Consider the following 8,681-nt stretch of genomic DNA (forward strand, 5'->3'; position numbering starts at 1 on the left):
CACTAATCTACTGTATGCCTCTATAGATTTGCCTATTCTTGACATTTCATATAAAGGGAATCATACAATGCATGGCTTTTTGTCTCGCTAACATTTCGTTAATGTTTCCAAGATTCATCCAGGTTGTAGCATGTGTTGGTACTTCATATCTTTTTGTGGCTGAATAATATTCTATTCTATGGGTTTACCACATTTTGTTTATACATTCATCAGTTGATAGACATTTGGATTGTTTCTTTGTTTTGGCTGTTATGAATAATGCTTCTATGAGCATTCATATACATATTTTTGTACATATGTACATATACACATAAACATATGTTTTAAATTCTCTTGGATATATTCCTAGAAGTGGAATTGCTGGATCATATGAAGACTATATGTCTGACATTTTAGGAACTGTCAAACTTTTTCAGAACTGCTGCACCATTTTACACTCCCACCAGCAATGTCTGAGAGGTCCAATTGCTCCACATACTTATCAGCATTTGTTTTTTTATAGTCATCCAAGTGGGTGTGAAGTGGCGTCTTATTGTGGTTTTATTTGCATTTCTCTAATGAGTTAGTGATATTGGACATCTTTTCATGTGCTTATTGGTAATTTGCATATATTCTTTGGAGAAATGCCTGTTCAAATCCTTTGTCTATTTTTGAGTGAGTCATTTGTCTTTTTATTGTTGAGTTGTATGAATTCTTTATACATTCTGGGTATTAGACACTTAGATATATGATTTACAAACATTTTCTTCTAGTGTGTGGGCTGTCTTTTCACTTTCTTTTTCTTTTTTTTTTTTTAAAGATTTTATTTATTTGAGAGAAAGAATGAGAGAGAGAGAGAGCACATGAGAGGGGGGAGGGTCAGAGGGAGAAGCAGACTCCCTGCCGAGCAGGGAGCCCGATGCGAGACTCGATCCCGGGACTCCCAGATCATGACCTGAGCCGAAGGCAGTCGCTTAACCAACTGAGCCACCCAGGCGCCCTCTTTTCACTTTCTTGATAGTGTTATGTAAGGTACAGTGTTTTTAGTTTTGATGAAATCCAATTTGCCTATTTTTCCCTTGATTACTTATGCTTTTAGTGTTATATCCAAGAAAACTTTGCCTAACCCAAGGTCACAAATTTTTAAACCTATGTTTTCTTTTAACACTTTTATAGGTTTAGCTCTTAGATTTAGATTTCTGATCCATTTTGAGTATATGGTGTGCAGTGGATACGCAAATTCATATTTTTTTAATGTGGGTATGCAGTTGTCCCAGCACCATTTAGAGAAAGGACTATTCTTTTGTCCATTGGATGGTCTTGACACCCTTCTCAAAAATCAATTGGCTTTTAATGTAAGAATTTTTCTGGACTGTAAATTCTATTCCATCAACCTGCATGTCTATCCTTATGTCAGTTTTGATTATTGTAGCTTTGTAGAAGGTTTTGAAATCAGGAATTGTTGAATGCTCCAATCTTGTCCTTGTTTTTCAGTATTGTTTTGGCTATTCTGGATCCCTTGAATTTCTGTATGAATTCTAAGATCAGGTGATCCATACTTGCAATGAGAAAACTGTTGGAATTTTTAGAGGAATTGCATTGAATCCAGAGATCAATATGGGGAGAACTGCCATCTTAAAAATTATTAAATCTTCATCTCTATGAACATGAGATATCTTTTCATTTCTTTAGATCTTTAAATTCTATAATGTTCAGTGTACAAGTCTTACACTTCTTTTGTTAAATTTCTTCCTAAGTGTTTTATTCTTTTTGTTGTTATTGTGTGATTACTTCTTAATTTCATTTTTGGAATGTTCATTGCTAGTGTGTCTTAAATACAACTGACTTTTATATATTGATCTCGTATTATGCAGCATTGCTTAACTTACCTATTACCTCTAATAGTTTCTGCATGGATTTTGAGAGGAAATTTTCTGTATATAAGGTCATATCATCTGCAAATAGAGGTAGTTTTACTCTTTATTTTCAATCTGAATACCTTTTACTTAATTTTCTTGACTAGTTGCCCTAGCCAGAGCCTCCACTATAATGTTGGATAGAAGTGGCAAGAGCACATATTCGTGTCTTGTTTCTGATCTTAAGGGGTAAGCTGTCAGCCTTTCATCATTAAGTATGATGTTAGATATGGAGTCTCCATAGATGCTATTTTTGAGGTTGAGAAATTTCCCTTCTATTTCTAGTTTGTTGAACTAGTTTGTTGTGAAGGGATGTTGGATTTTGTTAGATGCCTTTTTTGTGTCTATTGAAATGATCGTGTGTATTAATTAATATGGTGTATTACATTGATTGATTTTCATATGTTGAACCAATCTTTTATATGTTGATTCCTGGGACAAATCTCACTGTATCATGTTCTATAATCCTTTTTATAAGCTGCTGGATTCCATTTGCTAATAGTTTGTTGAGGATTTTTGCATCTATATTTTTAAGTGTCGTTGGTTTGTAGTCTTTTTATGATGGCTTTGTCTGGTTTGGTATCAGGGTAATACTGACCTCATAGAATGAGTTACAAATGGTTTCCTCTTCTATTTTCTGGTAGAACCTGTAAGAGAACTGTGTTATTTATCCTTTAGACATTTGATAGAATTCACCAGTAAAGCCACCTGGCCTTGGGTTGTTGTTTTTGGAAGTTTTTTTTATTACTGACTGTCACTTAACTTGTGATAGGACTTTTCAATTTTCTATTTCTTCTTCCATCAGTTTCAATACTTTGTGTCTTTCTAGGAATTTGTCTGTTTCCTCTAGTTACATAATTTGTTGTTATACAATTGTTCATGCTCTTTCCATCTGATCTGTTTTATTTTTGTAAGCCTGGTAGCCATACCACCTCTTTCATTCCTGATTCTGTAATCTGAATCTTCTCTGGGCTGAGAAACTGAGGGAGATAAAGAAGTGAAGGAGCAAGGGCAGAAAACCTTTCCAAAAGTTTGATGGGGACCAGAAGGAGAAAGGGAAATTGGCTGGCAGGAAGCCATGATTAGGGAAAGGTTTTTTTCTTTTGGTTTTTGCTTTTGCTTTTGCTTGCTTGTTTTGGGGATGTGATGATCAATTTTATGTGTCAACTTGGCTGGGCCACAGAGCACTCAGACATTTGGTCAAACATTTTTCTGCATGTGTCTGTGAGGATGTTTTTGGATGAGTTTAACATTTAAATCAGTAGACTGGGTAAAGCAGACTGCTCTTGCCACTGTGGGTGGGCCTCATCCAATCAGTTGAAGGTCTGAGTAGAACAAAAAGGCTGACCCTTCCATGAGTAAGAGGGAATTCCTCCTGCCTGACTACCTTTGAGCTAAGACATCGGGAGTTTCCTCCTACCTTCAGACTTGAAGTGAAACATTGGTTCTTCCTAGGTCTCAAATCCACTGGCCTTTGAACTGGAACTACACCATCAGCTCTCCTGGGTCTCCACTTGCTGACTGCAGAACTTGGAATGTCAGCCTCCATAAACATGTGAGTCAATTCCTTATAATGTGTGTGTGTGTGTGTGTGTGTGTGTGTGAACAGTTGAAAGATAAAGCCTTTATTCAGGCTGAAATAAAGGACTATGTGAACAGGTGGAAGACTGAGCAAGAAGAAGAAGGGGCCCAGAGGAGGGAACACTGCTCTGAGGGGGCAGGGCTATTTACTGATTTAGTTACAGGGCCCTCAATCTCCATCCATCATTTCATGCTCATCCCAAGTCAACAAGGCCAGGTGTTGAGGAGTCCCTGCTCCCTGAAGTTCATACATAAAATGGTTTTATATCCTCCAGCATCTGCCCCCCACTGCAGAACCCCTTTTCCCAGTTGATAGCAGCTCAAGACATTGTTAAAACACGATAACTGGCTTCTTTTCTTTACTCATTCTAGGAATTACAGTGTCCTGTTCCTTTGTCAAATCTTTACTCTCAAACTCCATAAAAAAATCCTCTGCCTCGCCCCAGTGCCAGTCAGGGCCAGGACACAGCTGCCTGAAGCTGGGGAGGAGGCTGAGATTTGTCTGAGCTACTCTTTCCCCTCTTCTGAATGCTCACTCCTCCAGAGTCCAGGATAAGGGCACTGGGAGACAAGAAGTCCACAGGGAGCTGCCTCTAAGCAATTCTGGGGGCTTCTGCTGACATCTCCCTTGGAAGAGATTGGGCTTTCCTGTGGGCAGAGTGTAGTGTTATTACAGCCCTTACAATGCTAAGGACCACCCCTCCCAAGTGCCCCTTCAGCCTGGCCAAGGTATGGAACTCAACGCAACGCTGTAGGCAGGTGCCCATTGCTTCAGTGGCCCTAGGGCTTCTGTCCCCCCCACCCAAGTTCCTTCATGAGGATCTCTTCTGTGCCTGCTGGGGGCTTCAGAGGGCTGGAGTGGGGGTCCCCCATTTCCTTCCCAGACATGCCATGCATGGCCCATTTCTTGAGCCCTAAGGGCATGAGCCACCTAGGGACCTCCTTACAGGAACCTCTAGACCAAGCAGGGCCTGAGTCTCCTTGTCCCTAGGCCCATGCAGGGGACACATCTCCCCCCACTCTCCTGTCACCAGGAGAGGAAGAAATGGGTCTCCTCATACTCACCATGGTTCCCAATGGCTGGGGTCCCTCCTTCTTTGCCTATTCTCCAACTCATATTGCTTGGAGAGAAAGGTGTCTGATGAATTAGGGCCTGCATGAGGTGACACCAAAGCAAAGCACAGGAGGGCTCCTCAGAGGGAAGCTGGGGATGCTGGCTTGGAGGAAGGAGGGAACAGGAGCCAGTGTGGTGGAGGCTGAAGGGCAGGGGTGGTGGCCCTAGAAGTAAGTAGAGCAGTGCTTCTTGGCTGTAATTAAGGTGCACACCAACCCCTGAGTGTCAAAATGCAGATTCCGGTCCAGTGCTCCAAGGTGGGGCCTGAGGTTTTGCATTTCTAACTCTCTGGGGATGCAAGGGATGCTGGCCCAGGGACTGTCCATGGAGTAGAACCCCCATTCCAGAGGCTCAAAAGGACCAGTTGAAATCTCACAATTCTGCCTAGGGGGTTGCCTAGGTGGCTCAGTGAAGCGTCTGACTTCAGCTCAGGTCATGATCTCAGGGGCCTGGGATTGAGCCCTTCAACAGGCTTCCCGCTCAGTGGGGAGTCTGCTTCTCCCTCTCCCTCTTCCTCTGCCCCTCCCCCAGCTCATGCTCTCTCTCGTTCTCTCTCTCTCAAATCAATAAAAATTTTTTAAAATTCTGCCTATGAAACCTCTCCTGTGCCCTCCCCCCACATGTACTCCCTCTCCTGTTTCATTTTATTTTCTACATAAATGACATGAACAAAGCATATATGACCTGTCACACAGAGAGGACCCATTACATACCACTTATCAAAATATATCTAATCCTTAAGAAGGGAAACTGAGGCCCAGAGAAGTTCCACAGTTGACTCAAGGCCACACAGCTAGGAAGAAGCAGAGCCAGGGTTTGAACCCCGGCAGCTCTGACGGCAGAGCCCACACCTCGCCACTCCAGTGTGCACAGCTGCGGCTTCTGACGGCTTCCAGAAGCTGCAACCAGACGTGAGCAGAGAACCGCTCCCCGGCCGAGATTAGAAGCATGCACAGCTGGATGTGCAAGCCTTGAACAGCTCACTTCTCCCTCCTGGCCTTGGTTTCCTCCTCGGCGCCCCAGGCACCTGGAAGGCAGGAAGAAAACAGGTGAGCTGTGCTCAAATCTCCTCTGCACCCAGCATGGGGTCACTCCTACTTTAGACTCCTCACCGAGCCGGCTTCTCCTTCTCTCATGCCATCTGCCCAGGTAAGCTGCCCCTCACCTCCCTTATATAAAAGAGCTCCCTCTTACCCACGGTCATGGCAACCTGCCTTCTGTCGTGTTTGGAAATTTTGAAATTGAAGTCTGTCTGGTATAGCTCTGCAGACACTCAAGACAGGTGTGTGTTTGGTGGCATGTCTGGCCTTCTCTAAATGGATGTCACGTGAAAGAGCCTGTGTGATGCCCCAGGTAAGGTGGGCCACACAGCGGGGTTCTCCACCTTCCACCAAGTTCATGCAGGTGGCGCCTCTTCTGATAAACATAATTGAAAGTCCAATCCCAGATCGCTATAAAACAAGGAAAGCTGCCTCACATCCTCCCATGTTCCAGAACCACTTTCTCTTAACCAGCCACGTGCCTATCCTTCTTAAGGTTCTTTTTATTTGCTTTTTTGGAAAATTGAGGTAGGGGCACCCTGGGTGGCTCGGTTGGTTAAGCATCCAGCTCTTGGTCTCATCAGGCCTTGATCTCAGTGTTGTGGGTTCAAGCCCCGCATTGGGCTCCGTGCTGGGCATGCAGCCTACTTTAAAAATTTGAGATATAATTGCCATATTAATACTGTATTTGTTTCAGGTGTGCCGTGCAATGATCTTATATAATTTGTGACATGATCACCCCGATACATTTAGTTAACATCCATCACCATGCATAATTACAGTTTTTTTCTCGTGATGAGAACTTTTAATTTTGTTATCTTAGCAACTTTCAGATGTGCAATACAGTGTTGTTAACTCTAGTCACCATGCTGCACATGATACCCCCGGGACTCACTCATCTGGTAACTGGAAGTTTGTACCTTTTGACCACCTTCACCCATTCTACCCACCCCTACCCCTCAACCCCCACCCCTGACAACCACCAGTCGGTTTTTGCTGTATCTATGAGTTTGGCTCTTTTAGATTCCACATATCGGTGAGATCATACAGTATTGGATTTCTCTGTCTGACTTATTTCACTTAACACAATGCCCTCAAGTTGCCTCTGTATGGCAGGATTTCCTTCTTTTTATGGCTGAATAATATTCCCCTGTGTGTGTGTATATTCTTTTTATCCATCTATTAAGTTCTTTTATAATTAAATTTTAATAGAAAATACATTCACATGCTTCAAAAGTAATGACGTAGGGGTCCCTGCGTGGCTCAGTTGGTTAAGCGTCCCACTCTTGATTTCGGTTCAGGTCATGATCTCAGGGTCATGAGATCGAGTTCCACATCAGGCTTCATGCTCAGAGGGTCGTCTGCTGGAGACACTCTCTCTCCCTCCCACTCTGCCCCTCCCTGCTCTTGCATGCTCTCTCTCTCTAAAATAAGTACATCTTAAAAAAAAAAAAAAACTAAAACAAAACAAATGTCCTGTCCTTGATCTACTTTTTTCCAGATCTCAGTAGTTTGCCCTGGGCAACCCTTGTATTAGGCAGGGTTCTCCAGAGAAACATGAACCAATGGATGGAGAGGAGACAGAGAAAGAGAATGATTTTAAGGAGTTGGCTCATGCAGCTGTGGGGGTGGCAAGTCCAAATTGTGCAAGGTGGACCAGCAGCCTAGAGACCCCAGGAAGAGGTGATGTTGCAGCTCAAGTCAAAAGGCAGTCCAGACACAGAATCCTCTCTCCTTTGTTCTCAGTGCCTTCAGCTGATTGGGTGAGGCCCACCCATACTGTGGATGGTGATCTGCTTTACTCAGAGTCTACTGATGTAATTATTAATCTCATCTAAAAAAAGGACTTCATGGCAATATGTAGACTGGCATTTGAACCAACAACTGAGTATGACGGTACCATGGGATAGCCAAGTAGATGTAAAATTACCCTTCGCAGCCCCTTCTATGAATTTTTGGCGTGGCCTTTCCCTATTTCTGTGTGCAAACAGAAGGAAATACAAATTCTTACTTGAAACCTCCTCTTTCTTACACAAACGTAGCCTACACTGTCCACTGTTTTGCACTCTTCACAGTAGTGACATTTATTAAAGCTGCCTGCTGAAACATACCACCTTCTCCAAGCTTCTGTCTGTTAGCAAGGAGGAGGTCCAGCCCCTCTCATTGTTGGGGCCTCAGGGAGGGCAGGCTGTTCACTGATGCTGCCCCACAGTCATTTGGAAAGGGAGGGTCTGGAAATTTCCTCAGGATCATTAACTTGACTCTAAGACCCTGAGGTCAAAGAGGCAACACTTTAACAGTTAAGAGAGCATTTATATGCTGAGCTTCTCTGTAAACAGAAATTAATGAGCCTCAGCCAGGGCCAAGTTTGTTTTGGGAAAAGAGAAAGGGGGAAGGTCAGCCAGAGCAAACAGGAGGCTAATGGCAGCCTGTGAGGCCTTGTCAGCATCTCCTCAAGCAGCAACAGGGCATTTCCCGGTGCCCACAGCAGAGACACCCCCTGTGCAGATCCTGGTGGGACACGCTTAACCAACTGAGAACACTGAGTGTGTGGTGAGATGCTTAGTCATTTCTCAGGATTGCTGTCACAAAGTACCACAGACTGGGGGGCTTAACCAAGAGAAATGTCCTCTAGCACTGTTCTGGACGCTGGACGTCTGGGACCGTGGTGTTGGAAAGGCTGGTTCCTTCTGGGGGCTGTGAAGGAGGCCTCTCGCCTACCTTCTGGTAGCTTGCGGTGTTTGGCCTTCCTTAGCTTGTAGGAGCGTCACCCCGACCTCTGCCTTTATGTTCACATAGTATTCTCCCTCTGTGCATATCTGTCTCTGTGTCCAAATTCCCTTTTTATAAGCGACACCAGTCATATTGAATTAGGGGACCACCCTATTCTGGTATGACTCCACTGGACTAATTACATCTTCAATGACCCTATTTCCAAATAGGGCCACATTTTGAGGTACTGGGGGTTAGGATTTCAACACATGAATTGTTAAGGGGCACCATTCAATCCATCATGGCGGTGGAAGGGTCTGGGCGGTCACGCTACCCGGA

This window comes from Zalophus californianus, chromosome 6 (assembly GCF_009762305.2).
Source record: "Zalophus californianus isolate mZalCal1 chromosome 6, mZalCal1.pri.v2, whole genome shotgun sequence".
NCBI lineage: Eukaryota > Metazoa > Chordata > Mammalia > Carnivora > Otariidae > Zalophus > Zalophus californianus.